General features: G+C 39.8%; 1 protein-coding gene across 1 annotated transcript in view; it reads right to left on the bottom strand.

Annotated features, from left to right (window-relative positions):
* Window positions 1-14825, bottom strand: part of LOC120724909 (RNA-binding Raly-like protein) — a 56404-nt gene extending 41579 nt beyond the window's left edge. Inside the window, exon 1 of the mRNA XM_040017431.1 lies at window positions 14687-14825. The gene's annotated coding sequence lies outside the window, so the exon portion shown is untranslated. The remainder of the gene's footprint in view (window positions 1-14686) is intronic.
* Between the last annotated feature and the right edge of the window lie 207 nt (window positions 14826-15032).

The following is a 15032-nucleotide window of genomic DNA, read 5'->3' as shown; positions in this document are numbered from 1 at the left end:
GTACTCTGGGTTGTTCTTGTGTTATGGAGCTTTAAAAAGTCTCATTAGTAGATTTTATTTCCTGTACTGAATCAAGTTAGCTGTCTTTGTGCTAGGCTAAGCTAATCACCTGCTGGATGAGCGTCTTCTTCTAATTAAACACTAAAGCTAAGAAATCCAAAAACTCGTTTTATGGAATCTAAAATATTTACTGTTTTCTATATAGTACTTGCTAGCTGATGTGCCTCTTATGAATATATTTAATTGCTTGATTTTGCTGCACAGCTGAAATCAAATGAACTGAATATAAAACATATACAAAAAGAGGTGCAGTTATATCCATAGGTATTTTCTCAGAAATATTTTCCCTGCTGGAGGTGGAGTGCGAGCATGTCGAGTGACAGTTACTCTAAACATCTGCACACACATACACCAACACAGACACACTGACTGCAGTCAATCCTCTCTCAGGTTCCCCTCGCGTCACAGCTTCCCCCATCCTCCCCAACCGCTTCTTTACTTCCATCCTTTGCTTCCACCCACATATATAATCCACTCTAAATCTCCTCTGCTGCTCTTTAAAAAATCTCCTTTTGCACAACAGAGAAGAGTAGATGAATTAAAACTGGTGCAAGTCCCATATTACGGTAGTGCTGTGAGTTTGGAGTTAATTGACTTAATTATCGGTAGTGAGAGAGCAGGAAGCTGACACTCTATCCAATCAAACCTCAAATCCCATTCACCCCGTCTCTACCTTTTGAATGGTATCACCAACACCTTACCCAACCTGCGGAGTGACTGATGGATGTGGAGTGCACTGAATGGCCTCTTTGAGGCAAATATACAGAGGTGAGGCCATTAGATGGAAGATAGTTGATTAAGCAGGAGAATATTTTAAATAGATTTAATAAGAGAAAATGTGATTCAGACAAATGCTGAGCACTGAATGAAAGAGGTGACATTTGCTTATTAAATACTAGTTAAGCGGTTTAAATGCACCGTGCTGGAAAGACTACAGTAGTTTGTAAATAATTTTTTTAGGTATTATATATTTATTCATTACATACAGTGGAGTGGGACATGCTAAATGGAATCTGCTGGTTCTTACATTTAATTAATGGACACTCAGCATTAACCCTACGATGTAACCTACGCCATAACAGATGCCATAATTGACATGCAGCTCCCTGGAAAATCGAGCTACACATCATGTCGATGCAGCCTACAACTATTGTGTTTGGCCTGTTCAGTACTGTCAATCCCTCCTGGGTTTCCAGATACTTCTTTCCCACAGTTTTTTCACTTATCAGTGGGAGAAAAATAATCATAGCTTCAATATAAGGATTCCAGGAGGCAGACGGTACGCAAAGGCATGAATACTCGTAACGACGTCGGTCAGTTACACCGTAGCACAAAGAAGATTCACCACAAAAATTTAAATCAGCCTGTACACATAAAGGAGTTTCCTTCCAAACAAACAGGAGAAATTCACTTTAGAAGTGTTTGCATCCATGAGCCTTAACAAATATGCAAAAGGCAATTTCTTTTTTTTTCTTTTTTACCTGTGGTATTGTTCACAATCACATTAACTTGTTTGTTTGTAGTATTCTTGTGTATCAACACATTTCTACAGCAGAACAGTTTAAATCACTGCATCCACTCTTTAAAAAGACCTACAACTACACATCCCAAAAAGTTGATTCTGTATGTCCAGATAAGCAGAATCAACTTTTTGGGGTTTCCTCACCTGGATGATTAAGTATGCATCAAGACACTACAACTACACAATGTAAAGCCACTAAAAAGGTCAAAAAGAGCAAAAGGCAAAAACTGAACAATTATACATATTCTCTCTTAAAACAGAGAATGAGTTTTCAGTGATCACAAGATTAATCACATGTATTAATATGAGACAAAAGAGTCTTACGTCTGCACCATCGCTCATTCTTAAAAAAAAAAAAAAAAACTGCAGTGAGGATTTATTCTTTAAAAAGAATTTTAGCTTTGGAGGTGGGAATGTCGCTTTGGTCCAGAAAATATTCCAGTAAACTACTGGAAGTACAGCCTTGAAATTATAATTAGCAGACTTTACAGCATGCATGGTTGTATTGTTTCAGAGTTAATGACATATTTTAGAGGCTACCTTATTATTTTATTATTTTATTATTTTATTTTCATGCAGTTTGAGGAGTCAGTATATGTGTTCATTATTGCTAAAATCCAACTGTTCCAATATACACTGAACTGTTAAAATATACATTAGAACCCAAATGATCCACACTTCATGCCATCCATCCATTTTCTTAGCCACTTATCCAATTCAGAATCGTAGGGAACCTGAAACCTCCACTGGGTAGAAGGTGGGGTACCCAGGGTAGAGCTATGGCCAATTTAGAATGACCAGTTAACCTAACATGGATGTCTTTGGACTGTAAGAGGGAGCTGGAGTACCCAGAAAGAACAAAACACCAACTTCACCCATAAAAGCCTGTAGGCAGGTTCAAACCAGGAACCTTTTGGCAACTGTAACCACCTAACCACCGCACCATCCAAACCATAGATGTCCAAACTTTCATTAGATAATTGCATAGCAAGTGGCTAAGCTTTCCTACCTGAATATTAGAAGCTCACCGGCCATCGAGAGTAACTTTGGGTTGAATATATGTTGTTCTCAAACTGCCATCTCTGTGACTAGGAGACATTCCCTCTATAGCTTGAGCCACAGCTGCTCAAACGTTAGCATCTAAGTAAGCTAATGAGCACGAAGACAAATGCCTGCCCAGCATCAGCAGGTTCTTCAAAGCCTGAGGGAACGGCATCGAGCAAAAACAGCTATATGGACCAGAAACGGTTGAAAACAGCAAATTGCTTCTTAAGTGTTTGTATGTCTGTTTCTGAATTTAAAGCCTGGTGCAAAGTTGCTTGTAGACACAAGACATTACCTCGACTAATGGCTTGAAGTTTCTTACAATGTCTGCAAACTTGTCAAACTTCTATTAGCAGCTGACAGCATCAGATGGTCACTGAGCAACCGCTCAAGCGACGCTTTAAATAACCGCAGGCTGCATCTGGTACAAAAATACAACCACAGTCAGTCTAAGCAGAAGCTTTCAGTCTCCACATTTTTCACGTAGAGCATCACTCAGTTATCCTCAATTACATGTTTTTAATGAAAGTGATCACAGGAAAAAGGAGTAACATTATTCCTCTGGTTTTCAAAATGGAAAGAAAGAGACTTCAAAGGCCATTTACAATATTCATGAGGCTCTAAGATCCTCAAAGCCTTTTAAGAAGAAGCATGTGGCATAACTGCTGGCAAATGCTTGGTGGAAACGTCCCAGGCCAGGAAACACGCTCACATCGAATTCAAAGCAGTCTGATAGGCAAGACAGGAGGAGAGAGATGGTGCTGGATTCATCTTGGCATGCTTAACGCTCCTGAAATTAATGCAAAATTACATCGTCGTGCATCACCGGAGCTGTGAATACATCCAAACTCATCACTGGCATGTTTTTCCACACACAGACTTTGTTTTGTCTCTTAAAAGTCTTTCTTATAACACAGAAGTGAGTGTCTGACAGTGATGTTTTCCTTTCTTTTTTTTTGTTCAGGGCTTCTACAGCATCCTCCTATGTTGCAGAGGTTCCAAGTGTAAGTATTTTATGGATCCTCTTTGGTCCTTTCACACTGACTGTCAGGGGCTTCAGAGCCTGAATTCTCCTGAGATAAAGAAGCGAGGAACTGGTGAAAGTAATCATTTTAGCACTTCCTCTCTCCCTGATCTCTCCTCACTGACTCACGCTCCTGTCTGAGGAAGAAAGATGAAAACTCCTCATCCGATATGACAAATACATATGGGAAGTGAAAGATGCATTCAGGCCACACTCACTCCCCACTGTTTGAATGCTGCACTGCAGCATTTTATCTTTAGCAAGTTGACAGCGCACAACCAAAAGCGACTAACCTCGACTCTCGTCAACAGAGGAAAGTTTAATTTGCAGACATCTTCATAGTCTGTCTGAACAGAGCCATCAACACACGTCGGTTCTGCTTTATCAGGAGGCAGGTGTTTTTCAGCTGTGTTTCATGTCTCTTGCTTGTAGTGCCTTTCTGGAAAAACGTGGCTGCTCAAGTGAACAAAATATTGGTTTATAATAAGACACCTTTTCACCTTTTTGCCTCATTTCTTTGATGGACAGCCAAACACATTACAAGGGAAATACTGTGTACTGAAACCTAATTACGCTTTCATACAATCTAAATTTACAAACTGGGCACCAATGCAGCTATGGATTATTTCTTCTCTTTCTACTGTTTAACATGTGTAACGCAAACCATGAGGATCATCATGTAGATTAAAATAGATCAAACAAATGTTAATCAGCCATAAACAACAGGTAGGTTTAAGGTGTTTAAGATAGATTCCACCTTAGCGTATGTTTGATAAAGATGAAGCTGGAGGTTAGCTTAGCCAAGAGGCTAAACAGCAAGAGTAGCATGTCTGGAGAATAGAAGTTCTTCAACCACCTCTAAACCTTTTATCAGGGGACCGGAGGTGTCAAACAGGGGTATTTAACATCATGGGCCACTGAACTCTCCTCTCAGTGTGAAAAACTTTGAATCTACTGCTGTAAAATAAATAAAAAATTATTGTCAATCGTGAAAAAACAGAAATCTTTTCCAGGCAGGTTCTGGCCCCCAGGTTTGACATCCCTGCCTTATATTAACACTATATACCCTGAATGTTTAATGTGTAATAAGAACAATAAGCACTATGGTGATACCAGGCTAATTGCTGCTAAGTTTTTCTCTTGACTGTTGTTCCGAATTTAACAGACATGAAGAATGAAGCATTCGTGTATTTTAATTCTTTCTGGTATCGTTTTTGTTTTGTTTTTTTCCTGCAGACGCGTAGCACTTTCCATGTTTCTGTTGTGAAGATGTGAGGATTTAACAAAATGCTTCAATAATTTTGCTGAAATCACTCAGTTACTTGGTCTGTGGCTGTCACTCTCAGTCATGGGCCAGTAAAAAAAGCTTAATTACAGCAGCAAAACATCTCCAGACAAAAACAGGTTTAATTTTCAAAATTGAAAAACCTTGTTTAAAATTGCATGAGGAGTGCATTGAATACAATCTTGTAATGAATTCAACTCAGAAAAACAGAAAAATATTTTGTTGAATATAAACTGATAACACTGTTGTATTTGTGAGTTCAGTATAAAGGTGCAATGAGCCACTCTGTAACTTATAATAGAAAAACAGAACAGATCAAAGTAACAATTGGATGATGATTAAAAACTATTTTAACTACTCATCATGTAGAGTGATGTAGATTAGTGAATGTTATTTATTAGGACTAAACCTAGTATTATGATTTATTAAATGTTATGCTGGAAACGGGCATTAATGATTAGTTTGAATGCAATAAACTAATCACATCTGGTTTGTAATTTCAATGTAATCACCGCACATGAAAGGAAGTAACCACTTCCAATCTCAGCAAATGAAACTATCTGAAAACAACTTGACAGCACAGTAAGAGACGTGTTGTTCCCACGGAAACATTTGTATTCCCCAATCGGTTGCTATAAACTTTATTGGTAGTCCCACATTCATGGAGGCTTGAAAACCATTGGTAACCACCGACTTGTGTGCAAACACTCTACTTGTCAAGCAGCAGTGAAACTGAAAAACCAGAAATGGAGAATGTCACCTTCAAAGTTGCACCATTTGAAATGTGGTAAGGCTGGGGAATACATTTTCCATAGCAAGCAGAGGTTGCCAGGGGGTCAACAGCTGATTACTAGACCTATATCTCTGAGGCCGTAGGGAGTGAGAATAATATACCTGAAGTTTATTAATCTAATTTATGTCTCCTTTGTTCAAAGACATGCGCATTACAGAGGAATCAGTTTTTATGATACGCCCGTTTTCTCCATTCTTTTGAATCACAGCCAAACGAGAAACTAAATGTGGACAGAAAAACATTTATAAACTATGCTGCTTCCATGTATGAGTTTTTTCCCCGTCCTCTCTTATGTGAGAATATACACAGCATGAGGTGTGAAGATTTATCAAAATGCTGGGGAAAATGCTGTTAAGAATCTCTCAGTGACCCACCAGCTTTTATTGTTACTGGAAGACTTTGGAGCAGGAATAATGACTGCAGCTGATAGGACCGCCGCAATTTTTCATTGTCTGTCACAGTCAAAGAAAGAGACGTCATCACTTTAAATGCACAAATTCCACAAAGGCACAATAATATGCTTAATCAAAAAATATACAATTAAATTTGCATGTGAGTGCAGAGTCAAATTGCATTAGTGCTAAATTAAATTTAATTGCAGAACATAATGAATTTAACTCAGACAAATGGTGAAAATCAGACAGAAAAAAAGAGCATACCACAGACTTCTGAGCATTAACATAAGGTGGCTGTGTAATAACAACACTATGTGGGCACCAGTGCCCTTTTTTAATAACCCTGTCTCACCCTCGTTCATTATTCCATGCTCCCTCTCAGCCATAAATTACTCAGCTAATGCCCCAACAGCAGCAGCTATTGCTGAATCATTCAAAGACCCCAATTAGCAATTAAGGACTTAATGAATAGAGGTCCTTGCTGGGCCGTTTTCCTCCCTGCCCAGAGGAGCCTGGTGGAATCTAATTTCTCCTGCAGGACTTGTACAGTAAATACTGGCTAACAGTGCAGAGGAAATAGAGAATAGCCCATTACTGCACACATATAACCAGAAACCTGCCCTCCAGTTTCGAGCCCTGTTTACTATGTAGCAGGAATTTCAGTTCTGCTGTGGATCTTAACAAGGAAGGATGACTGTCAGGCACTATTCTTATATTTTTTCCCTTCAGTTCACACCCCATTACCTTCTGCATAATACCTGTCTTGAGTTTGAATTGAAGAAGGAGAGGGGAAATGGCAACAAAAGGAGCGAGAAAGAGAGAGGGGGGGTATAAAAGGAGGTGAGATGGAAGAAGAGAATGAGCGAACTTCAAAAAAGGAAGAAGGGAAAAAGACATTTGCAATGCCAATCATTTTCAAGGAGCTTAGAACTGGGCCTTGGACCGGAATATCAAAGATGGAAAATGCAGGCATACATCATGCGGTTGGTAGGTAGTGCTAGCTTATAAATTATTACTGCGACTCTATCCTTTTATATTACTATCCCATCAGCCTTTTATCGTTTACATATTTTTCATATATTTGATGAATTGACTTTTGAACTGCAAGGCTATGCTTTACTGTGCGAGAGTCCACAAGTATGCGAATATGCAGAGTTTCTCAAAGGAGAATACACTCTATTTTCCATCAGCTTTACCAGCCTCTTTATGGAGTCTCTGTGAAGCATGAAGACTGAGGGCACACGGTCACGTGCCTAAAATGAGCAGTGCCATAATCTGATTTGAGCAACCTATAGCGACGACAGCCGGGAGATAGAGCACAATGTGACCTGTACAGTGAGATGGGATGAAGTCATATCTCTGGAAGACATTTTATCTCGCATCTTACAATAATAGAAGTTCTGATTATCTCTGAAATCGGTGCAATTTAATAACATACCAGAAACGTGATCTGTGAGATCAGTGTGTGTCTTTCACACTACTCTGTTTTGGGGTGATTTTGATGGTAAAAGCTGCTTACATATAGTCTCACTGATTCCACAGGGACATTGTTTTCAGGCATTTTTGCTTTACTGCATCGCTGTGCACCAATTCATTACATTCAAAGTATTCTTAAAATTTTACTTTCCGTCTTGTTGGGAGTCTACCTTGTTCTCATGAAAACAGAGGATTTCTCCTGCATTACTAATATGTGTATGTGAATGAATGACAGGGGGGGAAAAAGACTCCACCTGCTGTTGCAGCAGGGGGAGTCCACACACAGCTCTGCTCGAGGGCATATGAACATATGCCATGCTTTCCCATATCTCTTGGCACGGACATATTTCTCCATTTCCTTAATTCTCCTCTTGTGTGACTGCCAAATTTAGCTTCCTCTCCAGCAGGCTAAAGTAACTGGGTCACTAGAGCTGTGGGTAATTAGCAGATAACAAAATATGTTTCCGCTTTATGACACCAGAAGGGTGAAGACTGGGGGTTAAAAGGCATATTGAGGTAATAATTTGGGGCAGGAGTTGACACCCAGGGTGAAAGGTCAAACGTGAAAGTCAGAAATGGAGCAAATGAGTCGAAATATGCATGAGGCTGAGGGGGATGCGGCTGATGTGGAGGTTCTCTTCCATGAATGTGAAAAACAGCACGACAAAGAGCTGATTATCATTTCATTTTAGGAAGAATTTGCAATTTAAATGAAAAATAGGCTCTCTTCTGCTGCTAAACGTTACGTGCCGACAATGTTTTCAGTTTATTGTGCACAACAGATTTTGTAGGCAGAATGACGGCATGGTGAATGCATGCTGTGTCACAAACAGTAAATAGTGCTCATTTTAATGCAAATACACATCCACTGTGATGCAAGCAGGAAAGATTCAATTAAAAAAGAACAAAAACATTCGGGCAGGAGCCAGTTTTTCTCTCTTCGTGATCCTTCGCTTTCTGGTTTCTATATTTGTTGACAAAATTTAAAAAAAAAAAAAAATCCCAATCCCAAACAAGAGTCGTGTGGGAAATGCTACATTTGTAAATATTACAGTTCTTATTTTGTGTTGGAGATGAAAATATAGGGAAGAATGTTAATTAACATCCACCAGCCAATTTTTTTACGTAGACCTGGAAAGACTGTTCTGAGATTTTGGTCCATATGGACATGATAGCGTCACACAGCTGCTGCAGATGTGTCAGCTGCACATCCATGATACAAATCTCCCATCCCTGCACAAAGACGCTCTATTGGATTGAGATCTGGTGACTCTGGAGGTCGTGTGAGTACGGTGAACTCAACATCATGTCTGACAAACCAGTTTGACAATACTCAGGTAGACTGTGCTGTTTAAATTATGCCAATTATCCCAAAGTGTACCAAGAAATTATCCTCTGCACTGTTACGACACCACAAGCAGCCTGAACTGTTGCTACACGATGTTTCATGTTTTTACACGAAATATTGATACTTTTTTTTTAAATGCCTGGTCCCATCTGACCTGATTAGAGCCATGCATTAACAAACACCTGAACAGGTGTATTTAATAAAGTGGCCAGTGAGTGTCAGGTAGAGCATATTCCAGCTTTGTTTTGTTTTGTTTTTTACCTGTGGCTTTGAAATCTAACTACAGAAAAGACCAGTCTCACTTATACAACTACATAAAGGCTTCTTTCAGCTCCTCATTCACAAGGGGTCGCCAGCGGGAAGCTCTGCATATTTGATTTGGCAGATTTTTATGTTGCGTGGCCTTCCTGATGCAACTTCCAAGGGATCTGTGTCTCCTCCTGGAATCCTTTGCTTTTTAGGCAAAAGTGTAGAACTCATAACTAATTTACTAAATTACCTGTGTGCTTTAGATCAGTTTCTGACAGTGAGTGTGCCTGAAATAAACCACATTTTTTTTAGGTTTACAGTAATGATGGAGACCGTGCAACAGCTTGAGTCATTTATGAGTCATGTTCAAAGTGTGTCTTTTTAAAAGTTTTAAAGTGGCTGCTATCAAACACAATCAATTTTAAAACAGCTGAATTTCTTTTAGTATTTTTAGGTTTACTAAGCCTGGAATTTCCCAAACTTTGAGCCTGGTATGCTGCTGATCTGCTTTTGGTCAAATACCCATTTCAGCTGTAAATAAATAGCAACAAATGGAGTCCTGTGCAGCTTTCACACCGACAGTCTGCATAGCCCCTTGGATGACGTACCCCTGATTGGGAATACTCGGCACGGCGGTATAATCTTTAGGCTTTGCATGCAGACAATACATGTTGTGGGATCAGTGGGTGGTTGGTTTTAATGGGATTTGTGATTAAGGTTCCTATCTAAGTGGATTCCTCAGAGGTGTGTTCAGTCCACGATCTGATGCATTTTTTTTTTTTTTACCAGAGTTTGACTGTTTATTAAATTCTTGAGTAATTTTTGTGTGTAAAGTAGCAAAAAAAATGTATCTGCATTTCTATCCTTAAAAACTAAAGGATATTCCAGTTTTAAAGATTTACTATAGTATAATGTGTATTCTACGAAAACATTTCAATGTTTTTAAGGTGAAAGAGCTTCTTTAATCTTCATCAAATAACGTTTTGGAGCAACAATAATATTTACTCCTTACCAAGAACCAATCTTCAAAATGCAGAGTAAAAACTGAAAACCATTGTATTTTGAATGGCACTGGACTCGATTATACATTGTTTGAAAGCACAAAGCCGCATGGCTCAAAGCGTGTGGTCATTTTAGGATACCAATACCACGGCAGCAAATAGTTTTATACTTGCACACGTAGCAAAATAGCAGCTTCTTTTTCTGTTTTATTGTCTATGTGGCTGCAAACCTGTTAAATCTCAGTGTGCTGAAGTTTATTTCCACCAACAAAGTCCAACTCACAAAATGCTTTCTGCTTCTTCTTCTTATTCTTTGGTAAAAAATGGTGGTGAAGGTCATAGGGTTACTTCTGTTGGGGTTGGGTCAGAAAACGCTCTGGGAAAAGTATAAATGTTCCTGATACTGGTAAAACAGAAATATCTACTCTGCTATACTTCTGTTTATTCTTAGTGCATAAGATTAGAGATTAAATTCTAAACACTAAAGAATAAAACACAGCAGAAATCATTAAAATAAGTTATCTCGTTAGGTTTTTAAAATTGGGCCGGCTACACTTGAGCTTCTTTAATGAAGCTGGTGTTTAATGTTTGCTGAAGAAGTCTCAGTTAAGCTCTAGAGTAACTTAAAGGGCACAGTGTGTGCTTTTATAGTGCTGTTTATATTTTGTCAACACAAACAGCTCACTGTGGTCCCTTGAAAACACACACACACACAAAAGAAAATAATGTAATCTTAAATGTCAAGGTTCTGGCTTAATATCTCTAAATTTTGTGTTACTTCTGAGCAAGTCAAAATTTTGCGATACAAACATGAAATTTTGACCAAAACATTTTTGTATCAGTGGCATAAACAAACTTCCACAGATCACATGCAGTATGAGGGGGAATTAAAAGAATCAAGCCCACAAGGATGAGCCAAAATGTGCATTTTCTCTAGTGGCCAATTCCTGGCTTTAAAAGTGAGTCGACCCATATAGACTCATGTTAAAATGTCCAAATTTCCATCATTAAAACGCACATTTACAGCCCGGTACCTCTATGGATAGTCTTACCCTTCACAAAAATGCCTGAAAGGGATTTAATTTTTTATTAAAACTTATCCATCTGAACACTAGAATAAAAGGCTCTTTTAGTCACTTAACTGGACCACTGCACTCTGGCTGTGCTGTTGGTGCCTTTAGGAGCATTTTCATGGACAGATGACAAACATTACAGCTTCAATCTATTCAAAAAGTTTGTGCTTCAGTTTTGGTAAATGTAATCTTAGTATTTTAATCTGTTACTTTGCACTAATGATTAGATGTGAGTGTCTGCACAATGCAGGGATGTAATTCATGAATACAGCTTGCTAACACCTAACAAAACAATCTGACATTAGCTGATAGCTTAGCACTCCACCCTTTCATCCAATCTGGCAAACATCTGGCTCCAAAAAGCCAACATGCCAGCAAGGGCTAACGTCAAAGCTCCAAAATGCATATTTGAAAACCAGCTGTTGACATCTGTCTGTTTATCCTGTGTACAGTCAATCAAAATATCCAACTCTAAGCACTAAAAAGCATGTTTACACCCTGGTGCTGGAAATGGTTTTAGTGTCAAAAGCTGATATTCTCTATTATAACAACAGAAAAATGATCACCCTTGAATTTGTTAACAATTAAATTTAGGGGCGCAGTTGATTTGATTGAGAGGAGCACCGACACAGGCAGCTGCAGGCGATCTGCTTAGGCCTCAATTTGTGGTGTCAGTTCCTTCAGGAGCACATCACTGGAGTTATGTGATAAATAATAAGGCTGACTGTGAAATATGTGCTGTCTAACAGTTTTGCTCTCTGTTTTGGGAGAAATTATTTTATCAATCTGTTACTAATTAGCAGGTTTCTGTGTCTGCGTGATGCACCTGTGCAGTTTATGGGTGAGGATTCCAGGTGTTAACTTTGCACTCAATTCTCTCCTCTAAATATAGTCACTTCTGGGAACAGAAAACAAAGATGGCGTGGGTCATAAAACAAGATTTAATTCCCCAACATGTGAATCCAGAAACGAATTAATTCTGTTTCATATAAAGTATTAAATTAAACTTATACTTTAGATTCCTATATTGAAACGGTTCAAGAAATGCTCAAATGTTTAATTTAAACTACTTTCCCTGTTGATAAAACACAAAATGATAATTATCCTTTCTTAGGCTTTTGAATGTGAGGTGCAGAGCTTGAAATAGCTGAGAATAAGACGTCTGCGGTGGAGAGGGCAGGGGTTAGTGAGTAGAGACGCTCCAGACTTCCAGGCAAGAATCATCTCGCTCCAGCTGCCAAAGGAATAAAGTGTTGGGAGCTGTCCATGGTGCTGAAATCAACCACTATCTCTGTGCACAGGGAATAGAAGGAACTGGCCGTGATGCCGAGATACTAACGCTGCAAGGCGAATGGCACGTCTCACAACAAAAGTGAGCATCAGGTGCATGCATACGTACACACTGGCTGTCGTTCAGTCATGCTGCTGCTATCCAAACACACACTCTGCCCAGAGAAATGTGTTGAATATGACAAATGCAGGCGTAGAAATAGCATCCGAAAGCAGCAGCCTTAATAAGGAGCAGTGGGTATTACCACATGCATAATGTAACACAGAACTGAAGTAGATATCACACGTATGTACTCATAAAGCCCACTCCTCCACATGAGCATCCCATCATCTTTCTTTCTGTTTCTGCCTTTGCCCATATGCTTTTCTCTTTGGTTATCTCTCACATGCAGGGGATATAAAAAGAGACAGAGAGAGACAGCTCTCCTAATCTGTTCTTTGACCTATAGTTTGAAAGCTGCAGCCGCTCTAAAATGTTTTTCATCCGTAGCTCGCTGAAGATGGGCTCTGTGGTGCGTGGCTTCAAGGCAGCCCGCATCGTACACCTGCTAAGGGTCAATGATCATCTCAGCCCACGGGGGCACAAACGTAAAGCCGGGCCTCCGCTGGATACGGGCAGGTTGCTGACCGGTCCAGAAATGCCTGGCTAAACTTTATTCCTTCCATCCCCTCTCTGAGCTCATAGCGATTCAGTGCATGCGTGTATCGGCTGGCTATTCTAGAGTCAGCCTCCCACCCTCATCCCTTGTGAGAGATAAGTATTGTTTGCGTAGCAGCACATTTCATGCTCGGCTTCCCCCACCTGTTCCCTGACCTGCGAAGTCTGAAGGCTGGAAACGCTGTCAAACGTCTCCACACACATCTTTTGAGGCTGATTGAAAGGTTTTTGTCTAGAGCTCTGAAAGTTTCCCTCAGCGGAGCACAAAAACAAAACTTTGGTCAAGGATTCCAGCAGCCATTTAAAAGGGGAACGTCACATGGATTGTCCAGGATTTAGTGTTCTTTTTGGATTTGTTGCCTGCAGGTTTGTGGGTGAGATCTGGCTGATACAGCAAGGTCAAACTATTAATCAAATCTATCAAGCCTGATTTGCATAATGAGCTGTCACAGAATTTCCAGCCAACTCCTTTCCCCTCTTCATTGACTCATTTAGTGAGTTTAAGTTTCCCAGCTTCTCTGCGTAAAGCCTGACTGTGTCAACCAGTTATCAATCCCACATGCATCAAGGCTTGTGTGTGTAGCAAGACAAACAGGGAAGAGAATCACAGCTGTGTCTGGTTCAGCTGGCAGGAATCTGTTTCCTTTTGCATACCAGCGATTTGCATTCATAAAGTTGTTTGAATTTTGCACAATGCTGTCACTGGAAGGCAAATGTGAAGAGCAAAAGAGCTGAATGCCTTCACCTTTTCCAGTCGCTCTCTATAGAAACAAAATTACACATTTACAGTGGAGATCTTTCTAACTGTAGCATGGTGACTGATTTATGTTTCTTCTCTTTTTTCTTCATTAAAAGAGCTCAAATTAGTTCATTATTTAAAACAAATCCAGGTTTGTTCGAGACATTTACTTAAAAAGACAAAAAAAAGAGGAAAGGAAAGTTCAGACTTCTCTCATCTAGGATGCAGAAAGAAGTACAATGACAGCACCAAAACAAACTCCAGCGAAGTTAAATTTCTCACCTATTGGAAAAGCAAAATCCTCAAAGATGAAAATCAAAACTCTTATTTTTGCGCCCGAGGAGACGTACAGCCTCGAACACCAGAGAAACACTGTAAGACCCGAGAAAAGCACCAAAACCACACCAAAATAAGCCATGATAAAGGAGGAAAAAGCCAGAAAATATGCAAAAGGTCGAGATCGGAACAAGTGAGCTCGTGAAAAAGCTGCTTCGGGAAGAGGAGAGGAAGACAGAGAAGAGGGAGGAAAAATATCAAGAGCGTCCGCAAGCACGTAGGGCTATTTCTCAGTGGATGTCACCGGAGCACAAACACTCTGCATCCAAGATTTAAATCATTGCATGCAGAAAACGAGAAAACATTTTCCCCGTGTCGAAACACCAAGAACAGGAAGGAAGAAAAAGAGGACAAAAATATGCTTAAGAAAATGGCAGTGGGAAATGTACTCACCGAGCGGGAGTAAAAGGTTTCAATTAAAAAGAAATTGGGCGTATAGCCGTGTCGGATTGGCGGTGTGCAGGCTTGTGTACACCGAGGCTCTGCGTCTCTTTTGCGCTCTCCGTTCGCTGCTGGTGGTTGAGTCATGTGACTTCGGATTGGTCAGAGTTTTTGAATCAGTCCGAGCTTTCTTCTTGTATTCGCTGCTGTCTTTTTCTGCTTTTCTCTTTTTTTCTGATAATGTCACTAATTTTTCCACGCAGAGCTTTTCCAGTTTCTCAAAATAGAGACCGGCACCTCTTTGAGGGTCACTGCGGGAGTCCCAGGAGGGTCCATGTGGTAACATAACATCTATTTC

This window comes from Simochromis diagramma, unplaced genomic scaffold (assembly GCF_900408965.1).
Source record: "Simochromis diagramma unplaced genomic scaffold, fSimDia1.1 OVJJ01000205.1, whole genome shotgun sequence".
In the NCBI taxonomy this organism is placed as follows: domain Eukaryota; kingdom Metazoa; phylum Chordata; class Actinopteri; order Cichliformes; family Cichlidae; genus Simochromis; species Simochromis diagramma.
Note: the sequence above shows the minus strand (reverse complement) of the source record. Positions and strands in the feature narration are given on the sequence as shown.